Raw genomic sequence first — 26,395 nt, forward strand, 5'->3', positions numbered from 1 at the left:
GGAACTGAAGATAAAAGTAACTACGTCAGTTAATTAGCATTGATGAGAAAGCCCAAAAACAAACACTTGAAGGAACATCTTTTTTTCTTTAAGATTTGTTTATTTGAAACTCAGAGTTACACAGAGAGAAGGAGAGGCAGAGAGAGAGAGAGAGAGAGAGAGAGAGAGAGAGAGAGTCTTCCATCCACTGGTTCACTCCCTAATTGGCCGCAACAGCTGGAGCTGCGCCAATCTGAAGCCAGGAGCCAGGAGCTTCTTCCAGGTCTCCCACATGGGTGCAGGGGCCCCAGGACTTGGGCCATCTTCTACTGCTTTCCCAGGCCACAGCAGAGAGCTGGATCGGAAGTGGAGCAGCCAGGACTGGAACCTGTGCCCATATGGGATGCCGGCACTGCAGGCGGCAGCTTTACCCACTGTGCCACAGTGCCGGTCCTGGAGGAACATCATTTATGCCATAAGCAGTGTACCAAATCAAACTACCTCTGATTTGATAATAAATGAAGATTTCCGGGGGTGGGGGGTGGGGGGTGGAATATGATGGAAGCAGTGCAAATGTTTGACGTGATTTGTCTGCAACAAAGGCCCTGCACCCATACAGCAGGGATTTCATATCAAACCCTGAGATCCGAGGAACACGTGTTGATGCTTCACAGAGAGGATCTCCTCTGTAAATGTTTGCCTGTGGCTCCGACTCGCTCATTGAATGGGGACTCTGACAAAACACAGGGTTTCAGCTTGCAGGGAGCAGCGGGTCCTCAGTGTGTCACTGCATTTGCCGTACCCAGAAGTTCTGGCCTGCGAAAGAAGAGACTTGTCAAGGATTTGTGAACTGGGAAGAGAGAGGGGACATCAGAGAGGGGCCGTGTGAGGCCAGTCAGAAGGCTGCAAGGAGAGAGGTCTCCCCGCAGACCAGCCCTGGGGCCACCCTGGTGTTGGACCTGTGGCCTCCACAACTGGGAGAAAATGCATTTCTGCTGCGTAAGCCCAGAGGGAGAGTCCCAAACCAACTAAAGGGGACTTGTGAACTGAAATGAGGATAATTTTTACAAATGAGTCTCCCACTGCAGATATGAAGCTGCAGCTGAAATACAACATTAACTGAACATTTTTGTGAACCTAAAGTTAAACTGGAAATTCTTAAACTTTATTTTTTTATTTTTTTTTTAATTTTTGACAGGCAGAGTGGATAGTGAGAGAGAGAGACAGAGAGAAAGGTCTTCCTTTTGCCGTTGGTTCACCCTCCAATGGCCGCCACGGCTGGCGAGCTGCGGTTGGCACACTGCGCCGATCCGAAGGCAGGAGCCAGGTGCCTCTCCTGGTCTCCCATGGGGTGCAGGGCCCAAGCAGTTGGGCCATCCTCCACTGCACTCACGGGCCACAGCAGAGAGCTGGCCTGGAAGAGGAGCGACCGGGACTAGAACCCGGTGTGCTGGCGCCGCTAGGTGGAGGATTAGCCTATTGAGCCGCGGCGCCGGCATTTCTTCAACTTTAAAAATATATAGGATAGGGGCTGGTGCTGTGGTATCTCAGGTAAAGCCGCCGCCTGCAGTGCCAGCATCCCATATCGACGGCGGTTCGAGTCCCAGCTGTTCCACTTCTGATCCAGCTCTCTGCTATGGCCTGGGAAAGCAGTGGAAGATGGCCCAAGTCCTTGGGCCCCTGAACACACATGGGAGACCCCGAGGAAGCTCCTGGCTCCTGGCTTTGGATCAGCACAGCTCCGGCCATTGTAGCCATCTGGGGAGTGAACCAGAGGGTGGAAGACTTCTCTCTCTGTCTCTCTCTCTCTCTCTGCCTCTGCCTCTCTGTAACTCTGCCTTTCAAATAAATAAATAAATCTTTAAAAATTTTTATATATATACATATATATAGGATGTGTGTGTATTAACTAGTATTATTGTCTAAAAGCAAAATGCCAAATTTTGGAAAAGTGAAGTTAAAATTCTTCACATGCAGTGACTGGTCAATGTTATTTGTGAACTGTTAAAATTAGTATGCTGACATCTATATGTAACTGAAAGAAAAATCTCCAATTGAAAAATTCTTCTTTCTGCCTCTGTGTGTGTGTAACTACCTTTCAAGTAAATAGATCTTTAGAAATTAAATTACATTAAAAATAAACATGTGATTAGACAGTTTAATTGTATTAGTTGAATCATATGAAATTGCCATTTTTTTTTCAGGTCAAGATGGCTTTGTATTGCCTAATCCATATCATTCAATAGTTATTTATTTTTTAATTTTTTTAGGATTTATTTATTTATTTGAAGGCAGAGTTACAGAGAGGCACGGGCAAAGAAAGAGGTTTTCCATCTGCTGGCTCATTCTCCAAATGGCCACAATGGAGGCGGCTGGGCCTGTTCAAAGCCAGGAGCCAGAAGCTTCTGGGTCTTCCATGCAGGTGCAGGGTCCCAAGCACTTGGGCCATCTTCTACTGCTTTCCCAGGCCACAGCAGAGAGCTGGAAGGGAAGTGGAGCAGCCAGGACTCGAACTGGTGCCATATGGGATGCCGGCACTGTAGGCTGTGGCTTTACCCGCTATGCCACAGCGCCAGCCCCTTAATTGTTATTTTAAATCTATTATTATTACCACAAGAAATTTCCAGGATTTGAAGGTAGTTTTTAAAATATAATACTTAATATGTAAAAGAAGTTATATATAAATTTATCAGAAGTCATCAACACTTTAAATGAGCGTCTTTTTATATATAAATTATATCTCAATAAGGGTCACAAAAAGCAAACTTAAGTTCCTTATAAAAAATACATCATTTTCTTTTTACTTGTCCAATTATTAATATCTCGATATTATCTTATATTTTATTATAATATTTAAGTATATACTGAATTTTTCACCAGGTTCCACATAGTGGTTTCAAATTCCTCCCGATTCATCCCAGTGTACTATACAAATTCTATGAATGCCAAGAAATGAAAAAGTTAGATGGGGCGGAGATTTCTAGCTGTTCATCCGAGCACACTGTCCCTTCGTTCACGGGCTGTGAGTTGAATCATTGCTCTCGATTATTCCTGTTTTCCCTGTGCTATCATTACACACTGTACCTCTGCCAGGTGAGCCGCAGGAGCTCCCAATAGAGAGGGCAGTGGGTTCTCTGCCCCATAGATGGGGCTTTCGTCGTGTGACTGGCTCTGGTCAGTGGAGTGTGGGTGAAATGCTATTTCTGGCCCCAACAGCTATGGTTGGGCCAGGCTGAAGCCAGGAGCCTGGAAATTCATTCCAATCTCCCCAGTGGGTGGCAGGGGCCCAAGTCTTCAGGGCCATTTTCTACTGCTTCCCTGGTGCATTAGCAGGGAGCTGGATTGGAAGCAGAGCAGCTGAAACTCAAACCAGGGCTCCAATATGGAATGACAACGGTGGCTCAACTCTACCTCACAACGCTGGCCCTATATTTCTTGCTTATTTTAGGTGACCATCCCATGTCAGCCCCACTACAGGACTTGGACTCTCAGAGAAACATGGAATATTTGCTTGTCATCATGTGAAAGGACGAAAAGAAATAATATGGTGGACCATACATTGGCTTTTTTTTTTTAAGATTTATTTATTTATTTGAAAGGCAGAGTTACACAGAGAAAAAGAGAGAGAGAGAGAGGTCTTCTATGCAATGGTTCACTCCCCAATTGGCCTCAATGGCTGGAGCTGTGCTAATCTGAAGCCAGGAGCCAGGAGTTTCTTCTGGGTCTCTCACGGGGTGCAGGAGCCCAAGGACTTGGGCCATCTTCTACTGCTTTTCCAGGCCATAGCAGAGAGCTGGATCAGAAGTGGAGAATCTAGGACTCGAACCGGCGCCCATATGGGATGCTGGCACTGCAGGCGGCAGCTTTACCCACTACGCCACAGCGCCAGCCCCCATACATTGGCTTTTAAAGCTTCTGACTCAAAATCATTCAGATCATTTAACAGCCAAAGCCAGTCCTATGGCCAAGTCTGACACAGCACAGGGAAATGTAATCCCTACGGAGAGAAGGGTAATGCGTATTTGCACAAAGGACAGCCCAAACACCCCTCTCTACCCGAACTTTCTAGAATGCATCACAACCCACCCGGTTCAGGGAGCTCTACGAAGTCATGGCTCAGGCGTCATCCCAGGCTAGCATGTGACCTGCTACAGGGTAACTGCTATTTCTTTGGAGAATAGCGAAGACAGAATCTGGTTGGCTCTTTCGAAGAAGATGAGATATGCAAGAGGATCTTGCTGAACAATCTAGATGGAAAATAGCTACAACTTCAATAGATTTCTCCACCCTAGAGGAGGACCTGCAAACGGGTGGACATGGGTACACACTGGGCACTTGGTGACGCGGTGGTTCCTGGGTAAGGTCTCTTTGAAGCTAAGGTTTTAAACATGGTTTGTCCCTTCTGAAACTCGTGTTGAAATTTCATTGCCAGTGTAACCGTGCTGGGAAATAGTGGGAGCGCTAAGAGGTATTTGGGTGAGCGATGCTGTTCTCACAGGAATGGACGGGGCTGGGTATTCACCTCCAGAGCAGGTTGTTGCAAAGGGAGACGGCCCTGGTGCAGCCTCTCACACCTGCCTGCCCTCCCGCTGGAAGCAGCCCGAGGCTGGTGCTGGGGACTGGATCTCCCAGCCTCCAGAACTCCAAGCCAAAAGAAATTTCACCAGTCCCAAGTGTTGAGCAGACTAAGATTTGAGCTACGCTCACAGGGACTTCAAGCAGAAATATACGCAGGAACATCAGACTGGACTGCTTGGACCCCTGCCGCCTACATGGGAGACCCGAACGGAGTTCCAGGCCCCCGCTGTTGCTGCCATTTGGGGAGTGGACCTCAGATGAAACATCTCTGTCTTCCCTCCCTCTCTCCCTCTTTCTGAGGCTCTACCTTTCAAATAAAGACAGAGGGAGGGGGGAAAACCAGATTTGAATGTAGGCAGCACAATGAGGAGATACACTCACCATGAGAGGGCAAGAGAGAGAGAGAGAGAGATAGTCTACATCCATGAAAAGAGAGAGCACAGTTTGTGCCAGGCCGCTGAGGAGAGACAGGGCTGCTCACCTCAATCTATTGGACCCTTTTTTGGGGAAGCAGGTGGTGCCCCAATTGAATATGCAAGTGGGGTGAAGTTTGGGTGGGGCTCAATAAGCGTGGTATCCTAGGGAAGGTTTTCATGGTGTCTCCACATGGAGCGGTGTGCACCTGCTCATCATGGCATCCGCTTGGCACTGGAGGAGGCTCAGGTGCATCATGGGAAAATGGTGTGCTGAATGGACATGCAAGGGGGTGGAGCTAGAGTACAGGGTAGAGGCAAACCTGGAGAAACTTCCAGCTCATTGTGCTCTGACTCCTCGTCTGGCCCCATATCAACTCTACTTAGCCACTTCTGGACACTGAAAGCAGACTCTCCAGGCAAGAATTTGTTGTCATGGAGCCACAGGCTCTGTGAAAGAGTGTTTGTTTTGTTTTTCTGAGAGGGGGAGGACAAGATATCAATGCTACACTTCCAACAATGATAGATCAAGGAAAGGTCTGGCGATCCATTTTCAACACAGAATGGAAATGGCTGTTAGCGGCCTTGCAGATGGAGCAAAAATCCTCAAGGTAAACAGGATGTTAGGGAGCAGCCCACTCCCAAGAGGAAATTAAAGAGAAGGCAGGAGGAAGGTAACTTTGTAACTTGGGCCATGCCCGGGGAAGCTTCTACACCCCGCGGTGCTCAGCCAATGAAGAACGGGAGTAAGGGCGTCCCAGGATACAACCTGCTTGTTGTACCGGGGGATGCCTGATCTGCCAGACCCTTACTGCACTTCCTGAATCCGAGTCCCTCTCTGGGGCAGACAGGTGAGGGTATTTCCCACACAGCCTCAGAGTGCCTGGCTTGGTCCTGGCTCCTGCTATGGTGGGCCCTGGAAGCAGCCGTGATGACCTAAGGAGCTGGTCCCTGCCAGGGAGTGGGGGATTGAGTTCCTGACTCCTGTCTCACTCGCTCCGCTGCCCCCAGCTGTTTTTGACATTCGTGGAGTGAACCAGCAGATGGGAGAGGTTTCTTTCTCTGTCTCAAATAAACAAATAAAAACTTCCAGGAAATAATAATACAATTATTAAAATAATAATAAAATAAATAGTATTAGCAGTAAAATCCAGGCACTTGGTTAAACAAGGCTGTTTAACCACATTCTCAGCTCAGGAGCTTCCCAAGCTTTCTCTTTGCATCCCTAACCCACAGTGTGTATTTCTGGGGGATCCCAGTTAGGCTCAGGAATCCTTCTCACCTCTCCAACATTGTAACTACTTCCCAGTCCCTGCAGCCCACATAGTGTCGGACTTTGGAAAGCTAAACTAGAAAGAGGTCTTCTTCTGTCTGTCTCCTACTAAAGAAAAAAAAAACCAACAACACAACATAGTGGGCGGGGCTAGTCAATATCTCTGAACGCTGTCCTGCCTCCCAGGGCTTGAGGGTTTCAACTCCGGGCAGTGTCTGGCTGGAGTAAGGCTGTTTCTTTAGATGGTGAGGACTCCAGAGGATAATATGTAAGTGGATATAGATTCTGAGGTGTTTGTTTAAAATTCATTTCTGGATGGGAGTCCCACCTTGAAGTGCCAATTCAGCGTGCCCCCCTCAGCACCACGGACACTCAGCGTTTCCCATTGTGAAATTCATTGCTGTGATTTTAAGTCGGTATCTGATGGGAAAGGAATGTTCAGGGTTCCAACCCCCCCCCCCTCCAGGAATGCCAGAGCCTGATTTTCTGTCTGAATCAGGCAAGCACAGAAGCCAGACAGAAAGTGGGGGTCAGGGCTGGTGCTGTGCACGGCAGGTAAAGCCATCACGGGCAACACCAGTATCCCATATGGCTTCGGTGAATGTCTCGGCTGTTCCACTTTCCACCCGGCTCCCTGCTAATGCACTTGGGAAGCATCAGAAGATGGTCCAAATGTCTGGGGCCCTGCACCCTTGTGGGAGAACTGGAAGAACCTCCTGGCTCCCGGATTTAGTCCAGCCTGAAGCCAGCCATTACAGCCATCTAGGGAACGAATCAGTGGATGGGAAGATTCCTCTTTCTCTCTCTCTCTCTCTCTCTCTCTCTCTCTCTCTCTCAAATATACAAATAAAGTTTCTGTTTTAAGTGAAGGCTAAGAACACATACTGAGAAAGGACAGTCTCTTTAATAAATGGTTCTGGGAAAACTGGTTGTTCACCTACGTAAGCATGAAATTAACCCTCTCACTCAGAACACACAAAAATCAACTCAAGATGGATTAAAGACTTAAATACAAGACCCGAAACCATAAAACTGCTAGAAGAAAATATAGGGGAAAGCTTCACAACATTGAATTGGACAAGGGTTTTGGGGATATGACTCTGAAAGCTCAAGAATCAAAAATAGACAAATGGGACTGTGTAAAACTAAAAAAGAAAAAATTAACAGAATGAAGAGATGAGCCACAGAGGAGCAGAAAATATTTGCCACCATACAACTGATAGAAGGTTAACATTCAAAATACACAAAACACGCACACAAATCAACAGCCGGGAAACAAACAAATAACCCAATTTAAAAATGAGCAAAGAACCAGACGAGACGCATCTCAAAATGAAATAAACAAACGGCCAACAGGTGAGTGAAACAAATCTGAGCATCACTTATCATCAGAAAATGCAAATTTGAACCCCAGATATCACCACACACCTGCTAGGAAGACAAAGGGAAAAGCACTGGTGAGGCTGTGGAGAAAAAGAAACCCTGGCGCAACCTGCTGCTGGGAGTGCAACCATTATGTGGCCATGATGGAGAGCAGAATGGAGTTCCCCAAAAGTTAAACGTGGGCCGGCGCCGCGGCTCACTAGGCTAATCCTCCGCCTTGCGGCGCCAGCACACCGGGTTCTAGTCCCGGTCGGGGCGCCGGATTCTGTCCCGGTTGCCCCTCTTCCAGGCCAGCTCTCTGCTGTGGCCAGGGAGTGCAGTGGAGGATGGCCCAAGTGCTTGGTCCCTGCACCCCATGGGAGACCAGGAGAAGCACCTGGCTCCTGCCATCGGATCAGCGCGGTGCACCAGCCGCAGCGCGCCGGCTGCGGCGGCCACTGGGGGGTGAACCAACAGCAAAGGAAGACCTTTCTCTCTGTCTCTCTCTCTCACTGTCCACTCTGCCTGTCAAAAAAAAAAAAAAAAAAAAAAAAAAGTTAAACATGGAGCTACGTACGCTATGACTCAGCAATCTCTCCCCTGGGAGTGGATCCGAAGGAACTGGACTCGGTGTGTCAAGGGGACCTCTGCACGTCCACGTTCCCTGCAGCTTTATTTACAAAAAAAGCAAGATACGGGCACAACCGAAGTGTCTCAGTAGATGAAGAGATACAGCACGGGTGACTACCCACACGAGGGAATACTACGAAACCTTAAAGAGAAAGAAATTCTGTCTTTGCAACAACGTGGGTAACCCTGGAATGCATGATGCCAAGTGAAATAAGCCAACGCGGAGAGATCTCCCTCACTATGGAACCTACCATTGACTTCATAGGAGTGGGCAGTCGTGGGGGAGGGGAGAGGCCGGAAGTTACCAGTTAAAGGGAACAAGCTTGCAAAGCGGCAAGGAGCAGCAAGTTTGGAGCTCTGCTACAGGGCAGAGCGATATCTTCAATAATAATGTACTGTGTGTTTCAAAACCACTAGGAGTCCGCTTCAATGTACAAACGAGGTGATGAGTTGTGTTAATTGGCTTAATGTAAGTATTACACATTTTACACATATTGAGACATTACATTATATTCAATCAGTGTAATATAATTATGATATATCAATGAAAATATTACTATAACAGTTTAAAAAGAGAGGATATTAGAAAAGGTTTTTTTAAAAAAAGATCTATTTATTTGATAGGCACAGTGACAGAGCAGAGAGAAAGAGAGAAAGAGAGATCTTTCATCTACTGGTTCACTTCCCAGATGGCAACCCCAGCTAGGGCTGGGCCAGACCACAGCCAAAAGTGTGGAACTCCATACAGGTCTCCCGCATGAGTAACAGAGGACCATGTGCCAGGGCCACAATCCACTGCCCTCCCAGGCCCATCACCAGGGAACTGGATCAGAAGTGGAACAGCCAGGACTAGAACCAGCACTCATATGGGAAGTTGGCATCACAAGTGGCAACTTAACAATGCTGGCCCCTAGAAAAGTTAAAAAAAAAAAAAAAAAGACTTATTTATTCATTTGAAAGTCAGAGTTAGAGAGACAGACAGAGAGATCTTCCATCCACTGGTTCACTCCCCAAATGGCCGCAACAGCCAGGACTTAGGCAGGCTGAAGCCAGGAGCCAGGAGCTTCATCTGGGGCTCCTACATGGGTGCGGGGGCCCAAGCACTTGGGCCATCCTCAGCTGACTGCCCAGGTGTTTTAGTGGGGAGCTGGAATGGAAGTGGTACTAGAATAGCAACTGGTACTAGAACTGCCACCTGTATGGAGTGTTGGCATGGCAGGTGGTAGCTTTACCTGCTACTCTACAGCACCGGCCCCGAGAAAAGGTTTTTTAACTGACTTTCTAAGAATATTGGCAATATGCTCAACTTACTTTTATTTATGGATCTGAAAGGCAGAAAGAGAGAGACAGAGACAGACAGGCAGCGAGAGCTCTCATCTCTTAAAAGGCCCTGAGCAGCCAAGGCTGGGCCAGGCCAAAGCCGGGAGCTGGGAACTCAGTTCCGATGCCTGATGGGGTGACAGGAATCCATCTGCTTGAGCCTGTACCTCCTGCCTCTTAGGGTGCACGTGAGCAGAAAGCTGAAGTGGGGAGCCGAGCTGGGACTCAAATCCAGGCACTGTGGCGTAGGATGCAGTGTGAACCAGCCGTGTAACCAATTAGGCCAAATGTCTGCCACCTCCAATTAAAACAAAACAAAAGCTCACCATTGCATAGGCCTCCGGCGATCCCACTTACTGCCTTAATAGTCCTCTCCTATTCTGGTCCACAGAAGCAGAGAGAAAGGGAAAGAGAGAGGGAGGAAGTTTCTAAATTCCAGATACTCCCCAGGCTCTGAACTGAACCAGGCACGTCACTGATGTCAGGGCCAGCGGCTCCATCTCTCCCTGCTGGCACACACACCTGAATATTAATTCTCTTATTACAACCAGACTGGCTCAGAGCTGACAGCCTAATAAGGAAAGCCCCACTGAGAGCAATCCAGTTCTCCTAAATAAAGCAGAGTGGAAACAGGGGCCATTGCCCTGGCATTTCAGGGAACATGCAACTCTGCTCTGCCTCAGTTACCCAAATCCTCATGCGGCGCAGCCATGCTGAACTGCTGGAGAGTAGCTTGTGAGTGTGCCCGCTGGCCACGGTCAAGAGCCATCCCTTAAGTCACCAGCCACCTCCAATGCCTGGCACAAAATACATGCACCTCTTAAAGACGCGAAGGCAGTGGTGACAGACCTGTAGCCAGCGCATCCTTTGCTTTTAACCCTAGGCAGCGCTAGGGTGCAGCAGGCAGGCCAACTCGGGGTCACCGAGCAAGTCCAAGTTCGCAAATCATCACCCCCCGAAGACACAGACAGCAGATGATGGAAACAAATTCTAGGTAATGCTGTTTGGCTACCGGGCTAGAGCCGGCCAGCAGTCACGTTGTTAACGCCAGTGATATGTAATTGAATTTTTTTCTATGTAAACACTGTGTGGACTCGTTAATCCAGAGAGCTCATTTCCTGGGAAGAAGAATACTAATGAGATTTTACTGGGTACACGATTATTCTTTCCTCCGTTGTGCTGCTGAAGTTTTCCAGGCATTGCTGAGGCTATTTTTGGTGGAGGAATAGGGGCAGTGACCCTGGAGTCGATCACACAGGCAACCCAGTCCTGTCGCTCAGGGGAACCACTGCGCCCACCAGGGCAGCCCACACAGGTGCTCAGTGCTCCAGCTTGGGGGTTTTCTACTGATGCAATGCCACTAAAAGCACATGCTCTCGTCCCACAGTCAGACCACAGCTGGAGAAAGTCGTTGACTGAAACTAGCGCTGTGGTGTAGCAAGTAAAGCCACTGCCTGCAGTGCCGGCATCCCATATGGATGCCAGTTCAAGTCCCGGCTGCTCCACTTCTGATCCAGCTCTCTGCTATGGCCTGGGAAAGCAGAAGAAGATGGCCTAAGTCCTTGGGCCCCTGCACCAGCATTGGAAACCGGGAAGAAGCTCCTGGCTTCCGGCTTCTGGCCCTGGCTTCTGATTAGCACAGCTCTGGCAGTTGTGGGCAGCTGGGAAGTGAACAAGTGGATGGAAGACCTCTCTCTTTCTCTCTCTCTCTCTCTTCTCCCTCCTCTGCTTCTCCTTTCTCTCTCTCTCTCTCTCTCTCTCTCTTTCTCCTTCTCTCTCTGTGTAACTTCTACTTTCAAATAAATAAATAAATCTTAAAAAAAAAAGTCGTTGACTGGGAGGTGAAGTGTGAGGGGGCCTGTCCACTCTCAGAACAGGCTTTCTTTCCCTCTCTGCACCTTGCTTCCAGCCAAGCATCTTGGGCTCTCGGACGGACCCTGTCACCCAGGACTCCCTGGCCTGAGACACATTTGGCATAGCACCATTTTGTTACTCTCTGGTACCACAAAATGCGCCTTCTCATCTTTCATCCTCCCTATTCCACCCCCAGCCCTAAAATCAGTCACTTCTCCAAGCAGCCTTGGTTCCTTTTATTGACAAATGATATCAGAAGCCAAGGGGCTGGCGCTGTAGTGTAGCGGGTAAAGCCGCCACCTGCAGTGCCGGCATCCCATATGGGCACCAGTTCTAGTCCCAGCTGCTCCACTTCTGATCCAGCTCTCTGCTATGGCCTGGGAAAGCAGTGGAGGATGGCCCAAGTCCTTGGGCCCCTGCACTCAAGTGGGAGACCCGGAAGAAGCTCCTGGCTTCGGATTGACACAGCTCCAACTGGCCATTTGGGGAGTGAACCAGCAGATAGAAGATTTCTCTCTCTCTCTCTCTCTCTCTCTCTCTCTCACTCTCTCTCCCTCTCTCTCTCTGCCTCTGCCTCTCTGTAACTCTGCCTTTCAAATAAATAAATCTTAAAAAAGAAGAAGCAGCAGCAGCCAAGATCCAGGCACTGGGTGTGCTCACTGATGCCAGGGAGTCGCTGCAGACAGAGCAGGGTCACGCTGCGTGCACACTCCCCACGTCCGCACACGCGGCTGTTGTCATTTCTGCGCCTATGAATATTCAGCTGAACACAGGTCCACGTTGCCTCAGTCAACGACTTTCTCCAGCTGTGGTCTGACTGTGGGATGAGAGCGTGTGCTCTTAGTGGCATTGCGTCAGCAGAAAACATCCGAGCTGGAGCACTGAGCACCTGTGTGGGCTGCCCTGGTGGGTGCAGTGGTTCCCCTGAGCGACAGGACTGGGTTGCCTGTGCCTGCCTCCCACTGTGTTCTAGGACCACACAGTTCCTTCAAAGCCTTCCAGGCTGGCTGGTCTGAAATCTCCCTTTCTGACAAGGAGGAACTTGGTCTTATCTGGTCACTCTGGCCCTTGATGGGGCCATTCCTGTAGACTGGAGGCACTAGAGCTTGGCTGGAATGTTTAAGAGGCAGTGAGAGAAGAGCGCTCCAAGTCTTCAGTTAGATCTCAACAGTGGTTCTCAGCATGGAACACTCATCACAATCGACCTGCTGGGCTTGTTACAGCAGATTGCCCGGCCCCGCCCTCGGCAGTTTTTTTGACTGAGTGAATGTGGAATGAAGTGTTAGGAATTGCATTTCTAACGAGCTCCCGGGCCTGCTGCTGATCCTTATGTCCCACTTGGAGAACCACTGGACTTGGGGAATCTTGTTTGAAAAGGAAGGTAAGAAATTGAGCTGCAAATAGAGGGTAAAGTGGATCAAGAGAAGTTCTGTCTTGTGTGTGTGTGTGTGTGTGTGTGTGTGAGAGAGAGAGAGAGAGAGAGACAGAGAGACAGAGAGAGAGACAGAGAGAGAGAGAGAGGTCTTCCATCGCTGGTGCACTCCCCAGATGGCCACAACGGCCGGAGCTGGGCAGATCCAAAGCCAGGAACCAGGAGCTTCTTCCAGGTCTCCCACGTGGGTGCAGGGGCCCAAGGACTTGGGCCATCTTCCACTGCTTTCCCAGGCCAGAGCAGAGAGCTGGATCAGAACTGGAGCAGCCGGCACTAGAACTGGCACCCATATGGGATGTCGGCGCTGCAGGCAGGGCTTTATCTGCTATGCCACAGCGCCGGCCCTCTGAAGTCTCTTCTGCCTCACTTTTCGCAATGCCAGAAAATGCAAGGTCATCAGCGGAGATGGAAGCAGGTGTGGGGGAGGGGAGGGGGTAAGGTGGGGGAGGGAGACGGCAGCGTTTGGAGGGAAACCTTGAAATCATCCCCTGGATGGCAGAGCGAGCACATGAGGCCAGCAAGGAGTGACTGCCGCACGGCACTCGGGGGCCTCCTGGGGGCGCCTGCTCCGGAACGGAGAGAGAGACCCTTCCAGGCGGCTGTGCCCTCCCTCTAGTCCTGTTCATAGCACAGAGCTGGATCTGAGCAGGACGTGGCTCTCCCAGGGAAGGCCACGTGGCCCGAGCGGGCAGGGAGCCTCGGCCTGTCGGCTGCGAGGGGAGCCTTTCCTTTCCCGTGTCGCCTTATGAAATATTCATGTAAATGCTTTCCAAATTTACCTTCCGTGTTTGCAGCAACAGCAATAATTGCCATGGGGAAGGCTGAGGACATGGTGGAGAGGTGTTTCCAACACACGGATCCTGAGAAAGGGTAGAGCGCAAAACGGAGTCCGTGCTGGAACTCCACTGATCAAAATGAGGAGAATATGGGCGAATATGGGTGCAGGGAAAGTGAGGAGGTTTGATTCCCTTAGCTGGCAGGGTGAGAGTCTTTCTTTCTTATTTTCCTTAGTATTTATTTTCAGTCCAGGTCACTAAACATTGACTAGTGTCTGTGATGGCCAGCATTGTACTAGGCTCAAGACCACACACACACAGAAAGGAGATGGGCAGGTAGGCAGCCTACAGGTCAAGACACCTGCATCCCATATCTGAGTGCCTGGGTTCAAATCTGGGCTCCACTCAGGATGCCAGCTTCCGGCTAAGGTGCACCCTGGGTGGCTGCCGGTGTCCCAGGTGTTCTGCCACCCACAGGAGTGGCCCAAGTTGTGTTCCCAGGACCTTGCTTTAGCCCTAGCTAGAGGCCATTGAAGACATTTGCAGACTGAACCAGCTCGCTCGCTCGCTGTGTGTGTGTGTGTGTGTGTCCCTCTGCCTCTCAAATAAACATTTTTTTAAAAAAGGAGGAGGATACAGAAGAGGAGAATGAGAAAATGATGGAAGAAGAGAAATTACAGTTCTTTTTACTTAAGAAGCATGCAAGCTAAGAAAGATATTGTCATTGGCTGGCTCCGCGGCTCACTAGGCTAATCCTCCGCCTGCGACGCCGGCACACCAGGTTCTAGTCCTGGTCGGGGCGCCAGATTCTGTCTCAGTTGCTCCTCTTCCAGGCCAGCTGTCTGCTGTGGCCCGGGAAGGCAGTGGAGGATGGCCCAGGTCCTTGGGCCCTGCACCCCATGGGAAACCAGGAGAAGCACCTGGCTCCTGGCTTCAGATCAGCGCAGTGCGCTGGCTGCAGCGGCCATTGGGGGGTGAACCAACGGCAAAGGAAGACCTTTCTCTCTCTTTTTCTCTCTCTATCACTGTTTAACTCTGCTTGTCAAAAAAAAAGATATTGTCATTTTTACATAACAAATCATTATATTAAAACTTACCATGAGTGTAGCAAACAAGATGTTAGTTTTCTTTTTGAAGATTCATATTATTTATTTGAAAGGCAGAGTTATGGAGAGGGAGAGACAGAGAGAAAGAGAGATCTTCCATCTGCTGGTTCACTCTCCAAGTGGCCACAACGGCTAGGCCTGGGCCAGGACTAAGCCAAGAGCCAGGAGCTTCATTCGGGTCCCTCACAGGGGTGCAGGGCCCCAGGCACCTGGGCCATCCTCCACTGCTTTCCCAGATGCATTAGCATGGAGCTGGATCAGAAGTGGAGCCGGGACTCGAACTGATGGCCATGTGAGATGCCGGCGCTGCAGGCAGAGGCTTAACCTGCTGTGCCACTGCGCCAGCCCTGTATGTTAGTCTCTTCAACAGATGCATTTGTTAGTATTTTTTGGTCATAAATAGCAGAAGTGTACTAAAATTAACTAAAGCAAAGTGGAAGTTCTCTTTGTTAGGATCAAACATGGAACCCTAGGGCAGGAAACACAGGGACCCAGGTATAAGCTGGAAGCGGAGACCAACACACAGCCGGGTTCTTTCTTATTCTCTGCTCTGCATGGTGTTTTCATTCCTCTCTTGCTGTGTACCAGTTCCCTCTCCTAGGTCCACTGGTGGAAAACCGTAACCTTGCACAGCTTTACTTGTTACTGTCACTGGAAAAAGAAAAAAAAATCTTCTCTTTCTCTCTCCACACACAGAGCTCTCAGCCTGGCTCAGACACCCATCACTGAATTGATGGAAGACTGAAATGATCTAAGGAAGGACTTTTAACCAAGTTTGGGTCAGATGTTGGCCACCTCTGAGTCAATCAAAACATGACCAGTGGGTTGGGCATCTGGCCTCATGGTTGATACCAGCATCCCACATCAGAGTGTGGGTTCAATACCCACTTACAGCCCCTGATTCCAGCTTCCTCCTCCTGCACACCCTGGAAGGCAGGAGGTGATGGCTCCAGGACGGGGTCCCTGCCACGTGCGAGGCTTAAATTGTGTCCCGGCTCCCAGCTTCAGCCCTTGCCCAGTCTTAGCTGTCGTATGCATTTGGGGAGTGAACCAGTGATGAGAGTGCTCTCTGTATCTGTGTGTGTGTGTTGGCTTCTCAAATAGGTAAAAAAATTTTTACATATGCCCACTGAAGGGCTCATCCCTATAAATATGCATATAAAAAGGACAGGCTGTTCTCAAAAATAGTAGGGCCACCACTGCGATAGTTATCTCACACATGCTTCCTATTTTCTACCCAACATAGACACACCCTCTTCCTCTGCAAAGAGAATTCCAAAAATACACCGTCTTCCTCTCAATGACAAAGTCACCGCCAGAACCCCAGTTCGTCACAGAAACCCCACCCTTCATTCAGGATCTGTAGGTAATAGTATTTCTTCAGTGTAGGCTCAGACTAGTGCATATGTGGCTCTCGGGCAACACGTCGACAGAATGAGACAAGTAACCAACCTTCGCCCAACATGCAACAATGGAAGAAAATCAAGAATTATCCCAATTAGACATTGACCTAAAGTATGTATCCTAGCCTTTTTGTTACAGCCAGTGAGGTGCATCAAATGATCGTAGGTCACTGGTAGGTTCCATCTGGGGAGACATGGAGCAATACTGTGTTTCACCACCTTGAGGCTCCAGTTCTGCTGAACGGTACCCCAGGGACAGAGTCCTGTCCATGCAGAATCCCTGAGAAATCCCCTCTGTGCCTTTTAAGGACCTCCCATCAGACTGTGCTGGAAAACTGTCCTAGTCCCTCCAGCTCCATCCCGGCGCCAGAAGCTACAGCCTCTGATCCAGTGGAGGACCTAGAAGGAGGGATCGGGGAGAACCAGGTTCTCCAAACCCACCTTTCCAGCCGGCAGAGCCTGCGTCTCCCTGAAGCTCAGTCGTGGTTTAACAGAATGCAGCTACCACTACTCGCCCAGGAGCGTGCTTTTCTGGCCCTGTGCAGCCTCAGTTCAGTGGCTACTAACAGGAAGCGTGCTTTATTTTCTTCTTCTTCTTCTTACCTCCTCTCCTGTCTTCAATATCTAATTTCTTCCAGGCCCCTGGGACTGAAATTCACCCCTGGCTGGAACACCAAATGCAGCACCCCCACCTCGGACTGAAAGGGTCTCTGCGTTCCGTTCCGTACGGTGCTCAAGAGCCAGAAGAGCCAGGCTGTCTCCTGGTCGAGGCCCCATTCATGGAACTGGAAAGACGTCCTCTCCAAGGGCCTAAGGGAAAGGCCTGAGGCAGGGAGATTAACCAGTTTAATCCTCGTGGAGCCTCTGCCAGCATATTGACCGTGGCCTCTTGGCTGCAGAAGGGTTTTTTTCTTTCTAGAGAGCAATATGATGGCAAGTGTGGCTTCCGGAAACTTCCGACTTCCTGTGTGATTGGCCCGTGTGCCTAGAGGAAAAACAGTTTTTTCTCAAGGCCCCATTGGTCAGATGCACTAATCCAGGGTACCTAAGAAGCCCACACGGTATTAATGTGCTCCCCCCAGGGGGGCGGTGCTGTGGTGTAGTAGGTTAAGCTCTGCCTGCAGTGCTGGCATCCCATGTGGACACCAGTTCAAGTCCCAGCTGCTCCACTTCAGATCCAACTCCCTGCTAATGGCCTGGGAAAGCAGTGGAGGATGGCCCAAGCACTTAGGCCCCTGCACCCACGTGGAAGACATGGAAGAAACTCCTGGTTCCTGGCTTTGGATCAGCCCAGCTCTGGCCGTTGGGGCCACATGGGGAGTGAACCAGTGGATGGAAGATTCTCTCTCTCTCTCTCTCTCTCTCGTCTCTCCCTCTCTCTGTAACTCTGCTTCTTGAATAAATAAATATTTATAAAAAAAAAATGTGACCAGGGAGCTCCGCCACCATAGCCATGGAGAATGGACACAGGATCGTTCTCAAGAAGTTGATGCGCGGAAGTGTAAGGCAACAAATGCAGATCACTCAGATGAAGCCAATTCCTGGAAGCATGCAAACCACCAAAACCGACTCAAAAAGAAAAAAGGAAATCTGAATAAATCTATAACGAGCAAAGAGGCAGAATTAGTAATTTTACAATTTCCTACAAAGAGAAATGCAGGTCCAGATGGCTTCACTGCTGAAGTCTTGCACGTGTTTAAGGAAGAATGAATGCCAGTTCTTCACCAAGTCTTCCAAGAAATGAAAGAGGGAATATTCTCCTGCTCATCCCATGGGGCCAGTGTTACCCTGATACCCACGTGAGCCAAAGACAACACGCGGGAAGAAAATTACAGACAGTGTCTCTAATGAGGTAGACCCGGAAATCCTAAACCAGATGCTTCCCAACCAAAGCCACCAGCACATGAAAAGACTTGGTAACATGCTCAAGGGGGTAAGTCCCAGAAACGCAAAGTTAGCTGCAGAGCCCAAAGGCAAATGCAGTCCACCATTTCAAAAGGACAGAAACATCTAAGCAGATGCAGAAAAATCATTTGACCAACTCCAACGCCTTTTCATGATTAAAACAAAAAAGTCAGCAAAGTAGAAATAACATGGAGCTTCTTCTACCTGACTAAAGCTATCTGCAAAAACAAAAAGTCACAGCTGGCGCTGTGGCTCACTTGGTTAATCCTCTGCCTGCGGCGCACTGGCATCCGATGTGGGTGCTGGTTCTAGTCCCAATTGCTCCTCTTCCAGTCCAGCTCTCTACTGTGGCCTGGGAGAGTGGTGGAGGATGGCCCGGGTGCTTGGGCCCCTGCACCCACATGGAGGACCGGGAGGAGGCACCTGGCTCCTGGCTTCAGATCGGCACAGCTCGACCATTGCGGCCACTTGGGGGAGTGAACTAACAGAAGGAAGACCTTTCTCTCTCTCTCTCTCTCTCTGTAGCTCTGCCTGTCAAATAAATAAATAAATAATCTTAAAAAAAAGTCAACAGCATATTTAATGGCAGAAGACTGAATTCTTTCTTCTTAGATCAGTAATAAAATGAGATGTCCTTTCTCACCACTTCTGTTCAGCATAGTACACATTGAAGCCAATGTAACTAGTTAAGAAAAATAAAGGCCACCCAGACAGAAAAGAAGTAAGTAAAACTATCCCCACTTTGGCGTGTTGTTACATATAGAAAATCCTAACAAATTCACCAAAAAGCTACTAGACCTAATGAACACGTTCAACAAGGTTGTTGGACATATGCTAAATATGCAAAAATCAAATGTATTTCTATTTGCAATCGTACAAAAATACTTGAGAATTAAAAATACTAAAATATGTGCAAATTAGAAAACGTAAAAAGAAAAAACATTGCTGAGAAAAATTTAAGACCTAAATGAGTGAAGAACCTTAAAAATCAAACCAAGATGGAGTGACCTAAGCCAATACCACTAAAAATAAGAAGTTACCTTTGCCCCAAATAAAATTAAAGTTTAAAAATTATAGCCCTAAACTTTTTCCCCCAAAGCTAAACTTAGGTGCAGCTATAAACATAAGGGACCCTATGCTTAGCTAGCTGCGACACTTGTGCCTGGCTGTGCTAAGACCTAACCCAGTTTGTATGCCTCCTAATACTCAGATAACGGTGTGGGAAGCGGGACGCTGCTCTCCCTCCCGGGGAACAAAGGGAGCGAGACGTCGTCCCCCTCAGGGTGAACAAGATGACGCTGACAGGGAAAGGAACTGCTGAAGAAGTAAACAACAAAATGGCGACGAGGTGCATGCCTCCCATGTGATCCCGTAGCTGATTGGATAGAAGACGCATGCCCTTCACATGATCAGCTCACGGATTGGACTGCTGTGTGCATGGACTCTATAGTGCTTCTGATTGGTCGCTGCGGGTATATAAACCGTGTGGCTTTGTGCTGGGGGCGCTCTCTGGACTCCCGAGTTCAGGAGGCCCGTCTGCGCAGACGCTGAATAAGTCCTCTTGCTTTTGCATCAGCTGGTCTGGACTCTGAGTCTTTGGGTTGTGCGTCTCGACGTGTTAGCATCCTCACTCAGAGGGTCTAACAATGAGTAGAATCCACATAACCTTGATGAATTGGCAAAATCATAAGGTGGTGCTATTCCCTAAATTGGCCTACAGCTTTAGTAGAATCCCTAGCAAATTCCCAGAGGACTCCTTTTTTTCAGACATTAAAATTCACATGGAAATATGATGGACCCAGCACAGCCAGAATCATCTTCCAAGAGAACACAGTTGGAGGATTCGCACCTTCCAAGTTCAAAACTGTGGGAAACAGCCTCACCCATCCACTCCAAGGATGGACTCAGACTCAATGAAGTCTCACTTCTGTGGCACTTCCTGACACTCTCCCACGACCGGGTGCCTGCTGGGCCAGCACACCCACGGTGGTTACAGCAAGCCATTTGTTTGCTGGCATGCAGGTCCCTCCCCCCAGGTCCTCATTGGCTGAGTACTAATGGGTTACAGTCTTCCCAGCGTTTGCTCCAGCTGTTTTGCCTAAATAGCAGTTTCAGGTGCATGTAACCTAGCTGTTATGCGAGCTAGTTGTCTACTCACAGCTGATCATCTAACTCTGAAAATGAACCGAATGTTTACTTCTTGCAAAACCTATTGCAAAACAACGGTAAACAAGACAATGCAGTATTGGCTTGGCATAAAGACAGAATAGAGATCAATGGCATAGAATCGGAGTCCACAAACCAACCTTCACATTTATGGTCAGCTGAGTCTCAACCAGCGCCGTGGCTCACTAGGCTAATCCTCCATCTGCGGCGCCGGCACCCCAGGTTCTAGTCCCAGTCGGGGCACCAGATTCTGTCCCGGTTTCTCCTCTTCCAGTCCAGCTCTCTGCTGGGCCAGGGAAGGCAGTGGAGGATGGCCCAAGTGCTTGGGCCCTACACCCAAATGGGAGACCAGGAGGAAGCACCTGGCTCCTGGTTTCGGATCAGCGCAGCACACCGGCCATAGCAGCCATTTGGGGAGTGAACCAACAGCAAAGGAAGACCTTTCTCTCTGTCTCTCTCTCACACTAACTCTGCCTGTCAAGAAAAAAAATTAAGCCATGGTCTGAGACGCCAGTATCTCATATGGGCCCCAGCTTCAGTCTTGGGTGCTCCACTTCCTAACCGGCTCCCTGCTAATGTGCCTTGGAAGGCAGCAGAAGATGCTTGGGCCCTTGAATCCGTGTGGGAGACCCAGAAGAAAATCCTGGCTCCTGGCTTCTGATAGTCCCAGCTCTGGCTGATGCGGCCATTTGGGGAGTGAACCAGTGACTGGAAGACCTCTCTCTCCTCTCTCTATACCTTTGCCTCTCTGTAATTCTGCCTTTCAAATAAATTAATTTTAAAAAAGAAAAAAAAAAGTCAATGCTAATAATTTAATAAATCTCTGTGGCATAACAGGTTAAGCCTCCCCTTGTGGCACTGGCATCCCTTATGGGCACTGGTTTGAGTCCCAGCTGCTCCATTTTTGACCCAGCTCTCTGCTATGGCCTGGGAAAGCAGAAGAAGCTGGCCCAAGTGCTTGGGCCCCTGCACCCGAAAGAGAGACCCAGAAGCTCCTGGCTGCTGGCTCCAGACTGATCTAGCTCCAGCCATTTCAGCCATTTGGGGAGTGAATCAGCGAATGGAAGACCTCTCTGTCTGTCTGTCTGTCTGTCTCTCTCTCTCTCTCTCTTTCTCTCTCTGTTTCGCTCTCTCTCTGCCTCTGTAACTCTGCCTTTCAAATAAATTTTAAAAAAGAAAAAAGAACCCGCCATGTCCCATTCTGACCACCAGATGGCGAAGTAGAGCGCTTTCTAGCAAGAGCAGCAACAATTAATTGCAAAAGTAATTTTTCTTTTTCTTTTTCAATTTCCCCACAATACTAGGCACATTTCTATTGCATTTTTCCCCAAAAAGGAATTTACACTTTTAAGAAATATTTTAAAATACTTTATTTATTTATTTGAGAGACAGAGTTACAGATGGGGTGAGCGGAGAGAAACAGAGAGAGGTCTTCCACCCGCTGGTTCACTCCCCAGATGGCTGTAATGGCCAAAGCTGGGCCAATCCAAAGCCAGGAGCCAAGAGCTTCTTCCAGGTGTCCCACATGGGTGCAGGGTCCAAGTGCTTGGGCCATCGTCTACTGCCTTCCCAGGCCATAGCAGAGAGCTGGATCAGGAGAGGAGCAGCCAGGACATGAATCGATGCCCGTATGGGATGCCAGCACTGCAGGCAGCGGTGTAACCTGCTATGCCACAGCACTGGCCCTCAGACTCTTCTAAAATCAGAGAAAAAGATAGAGAAGTTCAAGCTGAAAGTCCCCGTTGGACCTGGTAATGACTCCAGAGGGGCTTTCCTCACTGAGAAGGCGCACCGTTGCAGCCTCAGGCCTCGACTGTGCCTGAACTTTGGCCAGCAGTTCCCTGGTCCGCGGCCCACAGCCTGGCTGCGCTGGCAGCCAGCACGGCAGGGCAGCCGGATGCAGCTGAGAGGCCGGAGGAGGGTGCCCCGGGGAAGGAGGTGGCTGCATGGTGAGAGAAGTGAGAGAGGAGCTGGCCCTCCTAGCTCCAAACCCAAAGGCAGTGACAGAGTGAGACTGGGAGAAGGCAAGAGGGTGCGTTTCTTTGTTTTTCATTTTTAATATTTATTTATTTATTTGAAAGGTGGAGTTTTCCAGAGAGGTAGCGGCAGAGGCAGAGAGAGGGAGATCTTATGTCTGCTGGTTCACTTCCAAAATGGCTGCAACAGCCAGTGCTGGGCCAGATGAAGCCAGGAGCCAGGAGCTCCACCCAGGTCTCCCACGTACGTAGCAGGGGCCAAACACTTGGGCCATCTCCTACTGCTTTCCCAGGCACGTTAGCAGGGAGCAGATAGGAAGTAGAGCAGAACCAGCGCCCATCTGGGATGCTGGCACTGCAGGTGGGTGTATTTCTTCATCATTTTTTTTTTTTTTTTTTTGACAGGCAGAGTGGACAGTGAGAGAGAGAGACAGAGAGAAAGGTCTTCCTTTGCCGTTGGTTCACCCTCCAATGGCCGCCGCAGCCGGCACGCTGCGGCTGGCGCAGCGCGCTGATCCGATGGCAGGAGCCAGGTACTTATCCTGGTCTCCCATGGGGTGCAGGGCCCAAGCACTTGGGCCATCCTCCACTGCACCTCCTGGCCACAGCAGAGAGCTGGCCTGGAAGAGGGGAAACCGAGACAGAATCCAGCGCCCCGACCAAGACTAGAACCCGGTGTGCCGGTGCTGCAGGTGGAGGATTAGCCTAGTGAGCCGCGGCGCCGGCCCTTGTTTCTTCATCTTTTAAATTATTTATCTATTTGAGAAGCGGAGAGAGAAGACCTCCTATTCCTCAAATGCTCACAAAGCCAGAGCAGGGCCCAGCCAGAGCCTGGAGTTGAGAACTCAGCCGTGTGGGTGACAGGACACCAACCACTTGAGCCTGCAGCTGCGCAGTAGCAGGAAGCTGGAGTCTGGAGCCGGGGCTGGGAATCCAACCTCGAATCTGGTAGGGGATGTGGGCATCTTAACCTGCCTCGTCACTGCCCAGAGAAATGGCCAATCCAGAAAGCTGTGTTTCCTGAGAGCAGCGTCTGGGGAACGTTTAAGCAAATGTCACTCTGCCTGTAAACTGTCCTGCACCTCACCTCCTTCAGGAAGCGCTCTGAGGGAGGGCCACTGGTGCTCGCAGGGTACAGGCACGGGTTCGGGAGCCAGAATGCCTGGGTAGACCATTTATATGCTGTGTGACCTCAGGAAGTTGCTTAGTGTCTCTGTGCAACAGTTGTCTGACCTGTGGAACGGGACGATAATGGTATAAGTAAGGGGTCTGGTACGTGGTGTTAGTGCTTACCATCATCTCCAAGCTTCCATTATTGTTTTAATGAAGAATGACTCATAGTAAAGACGCTCAGGGACAGAGGCTGCCTGGGAGAAACCACCCTTTTTTTTAAAGATTTTATTTATTTATTTACTTGTTTAATTATTTACTTATTTGAAACCCAAAGTTACACAGAGAGAGGAGAGGCAGAAAGAAGGGGGGGGGGGAGATCTTCCATCTACTGGTTCACTCCCCAGATGGCTGCAATGGCCAGAGCTGTGCTGATCTGAAGCCAGGAGCCAGGAGCTTCTTCCAGGTCTCCCATGCGGGTGTAGGGGCCCAAGGACTTGGGCCATCTTCCACTGCTATCCCAGGCCACAGCAGAGAGCTGGATCGGAAGTGGAGCAGCCTGGTCTCGAACTGGTGCCCATATGGGAGGCTGGCGCTCCAGGCCAGGGCGTTAATCCACTGCATCACAGCGCCCGCCCCTGTCTGAGGTTTCTTGAACCAGAAACGAACCCTGGGAAGATTTGCTTTTCACTTTGGGAGCCTCCCGAGGGTCCCGGCAATATCCAGGTCCTCCGTTTGCAAACCTTGCAGGGGCTGGCAGGCGGCCTGCTCCCCAGCCCCAGCATGGGCACCGGCACGGGGGTGAGGGACCATGTGCGAGTCTGGAACCGTGTTCTCCCGCAGTCCCAGTCCGTGCTAGGTGGAGCCTGGTGCAGCCAGGAGCAGCGAGGCAGCTCCTGTCACGCAGCAGGGCCTAAGGCCCATGACCCAGAGAGCCCAGTCAGAGAGGAGGCAGTCTTGGGAGAAACGCTAAATAGGATCTAAATGTGACACGGGAACGCCTGGGCAGTCCTCGCCTCTTCTGTGCGCCCAGAATCCCAGCTTGTATCTGGGCACAACGGCCCCATAAATGAGGATTGCCGGGTGGGCCTTGTGGTGCAGTGGGTTAAAGCTCCATCGAGGGCACGTGTACCCCACATTGCAGTGCAGGCGGGAAGTCCAGGCTTCTCTGTTTCCGATACAGTCTCTGCTAACTCCACTTTCTGCTAGATGGCCCAAGTGCTTGGGCCCCTGCACCCAGAAAGCACCAATGATGGCTTGATTTCCTGACACCCACGTGAGAGACCCGGATGCAGTTCCTGGCTCCTGGCTGCAGCCTGGCCCGGCCCTGGTTGTTGCAAACATTTGCGGAGAGAACCAGCAACCAGCAGATTAAAGCGCTCTCTCGCTCTCTCTCTCTCCCTCCCTCTCTCTCTCTCTCTGTGTGTGTGTGTGTATGTGTGTGTGTGTGATACTCTGCCTTTCAAGTAAATAAAGCTTAAATATAAAAGAATTTTTTAAATAAAGACCATATTTCCCAAGACCTCTGAGGTGGAGGCAGCTGTGCAGATAAACTCTGAGCAGTGAAGTGTAGACAGAAGCGAATGCATGCCCTCCTCTCTTGCTCCTCCCTGATGCCTGGAATGCAGACACCGTGGTGGGAGCTCTGAGCAGATCAATTGGGCCATGAGGTGACCTTGAGCCTGGAAGCCTGTGCTATGTCCAGAGCCAGACAGAAAGAAAGAAACCTGAGTCTCCAACAATTTTGTGAAATTATTGGTCAGCTCTAAACCGCCTGCTTCCGAATCTCATTTATGTGGGAAAGAAACTTCCAACTTACTTAGGCTACTATTATTTTGTATTTTTTCTGATATTGCAGACAAACATGATCCCAAAAGATACAGAAATTTGACACAAGGGGTCGGCACTGTGGCGCAGCGGGTTAAGCTGCTGCCTGCAATGCCAGCATCCCACATGGGCGCCAATTCAAGGCCCGGCTGCTCCACTTCTGACCCTACTTCCTGCTAGATGGCCCAAGTGCTTGGGCCCTTGCACCCAGCTGGGAGATCTGGAAGAAGCTCCTGGCTCTTGGCTTCAGAGTGGTCCAGCCCAGCCATTGAGGCATCTGGGAGTGAACCAGTGGATGGAAGACCTTTCTCTCTCTCTCTCTCTCTCTCTCTCTCTCTGCTTCTGCCTCTCTGTAAGTCTGCTTTTCAAATAAATATTAAAAAAAAAAGAAGAAGAAGATAACAACTGATGAACGGATGACCCAAGTGTGGTGTATACAGTAAGCCCTTCCCAAGGCTCCACACCCTCAGATTCAGCCAACCACAGATTGAAAATGTTCGGGGAAAGAAAAAAAAATTGCACCAGCACTCAACAACTGCAGAATTTGTTTTGTCGTTAAGCCCTACACAGTACAGTATAGCAACTGCTTACACAGCATTCACTCTAGAGAGGACGTCCAGTGCAACCAAGACAGAATCCGACACCCCGACCGGGACTAGAACCCAGTGTGCCAGCACCGCAGACAGAGGACTAGCCTAGTGAGCCGCGGTGCCGGCCAATTTATATAAGGGTGTGAAGCATCCACGGATGTTGGTATCCTGGGGAGGGTCCCGGAACCCACCTGCTGTGGGGGAGGAAGAGACCTGAGAAGCTAAGCAGGGTCTGGCCCAGTTAGTACCTGGATGGGCGAAGGTAGACTAGTTACCAGGGGCTGGGAGGAAGGAGAGGTACCAAGCTACTATCTCATGGGCACAGAGTTTCAGTTTGGCTGATGAGAAAAGTCTCGGAGAGTGTGAATGCTACCAAACTGTACACTTTCGATGTCTAAGATGCCAAACTTCATACGTGTTTTACCACTTGGCTTAAATAGAAGGCAAGAAGGACAAGCTTATCTTTTCATGGTTTCTCCCAGTGCTCATCCTGATCTCAAGTGCTGGTGTCCCTGGAGTCTGTCCCATCTCCAGCCCTGCCATCCTTAAGGGGTAGGGAGTATATTACCACTTACCAGTGAGGGTAAAAGACATTCAGTCACCCAGCATGGAGGCCAGTAAGTAGTCAGGACTGCAGCAAAGAATCTTTTCACTTGGATGTGAGCTCTTCTTCCGTTTCCTTTTTCCTAAGCAGA

At 49.8% G+C, this 26,395-nt stretch overlaps 1 long non-coding RNA gene across 4 annotated transcripts in view; it reads right to left on the bottom strand.

The window, feature by feature from the left end:
- The window catches only part of LOC103352408 (uncharacterized), a 37,927-nt gene continuing 11,532 nt past the window's right edge, over positions 1–26,395 (bottom strand). For 3 of the 4 annotated variants that reach the window (XR_007914573.2, XR_519885.4, XR_007914572.2), the window contains 3 exons: positions 26,276–26,386; positions 23,261–23,406; positions 21,556–21,893 (listed from right to left, as the gene is read on the bottom strand). This is a non-coding gene — a long non-coding RNA (uncharacterized lncRNA). Of the gene's footprint in view, positions 796–21,555; positions 21,894–23,260; positions 23,407–26,275; positions 26,387–26,395 lie in introns of those variants that run through there. The other variant, XR_011378819.1, reaches the window with a different exon arrangement.

The sequence above is a fragment of the Oryctolagus cuniculus genome, chromosome 1, assembly GCF_964237555.1.
Source record: "Oryctolagus cuniculus chromosome 1, mOryCun1.1, whole genome shotgun sequence".
In the NCBI taxonomy this organism is placed as follows: Eukaryota; Metazoa; Chordata; class Mammalia; order Lagomorpha; family Leporidae; genus Oryctolagus; species Oryctolagus cuniculus.